Raw genomic sequence first — 317 nt, 5'->3', positions numbered from 1 at the left:
ACAGCTGACCCTCCTAAAACAAAGGCCTCTAGATAGGCTGACTAGATTCACCAGAAGGGCAAGTAGTGGGGAACGGCTGGGGTGCCAACAACACAGCAGACAGTAACAGGGATATCAGAGTATAACGGCTCTAGTGCGGGGAGGGAGGCTATGGGAGGGTGCTACCTGGGACGTGGGTGTATAAATAAATATAAAAGAAAAAACATATTCTTCAAAGCATAAAAATTTGCTCCTTAATAATTAGTAGATGTGAAAAACATTACCATTGAAATCTACCTGATGACTTTATATCCATGCTCAGATGCCAAGGAGCTCAG

General features: G+C 43.5%; 1 protein-coding gene across 3 annotated transcripts in view; it reads right to left on the bottom strand.

Annotated features, from left to right (window-relative positions):
- Positions 1-317, bottom strand: part of Exoc5 (exocyst complex component 5) — a 71247-nt gene that overhangs the window by 36073 nt on the left and 34857 nt on the right. The gene's annotated exons all lie outside the window — the stretch shown is intronic.

The sequence above is a fragment of the Nannospalax galili genome, unplaced genomic scaffold (genome assembly GCF_000622305.1).
Source record: "Nannospalax galili isolate Female #2095 unplaced genomic scaffold, S.galili_v1.0 scaffold336, whole genome shotgun sequence".
Lineage (NCBI taxonomy): Eukaryota > Metazoa > Chordata > Mammalia > Rodentia > Spalacidae > Nannospalax > Nannospalax galili.
Note: the sequence above shows the minus strand (reverse complement) of the source record. Positions and strands in the feature narration are given on the sequence as shown.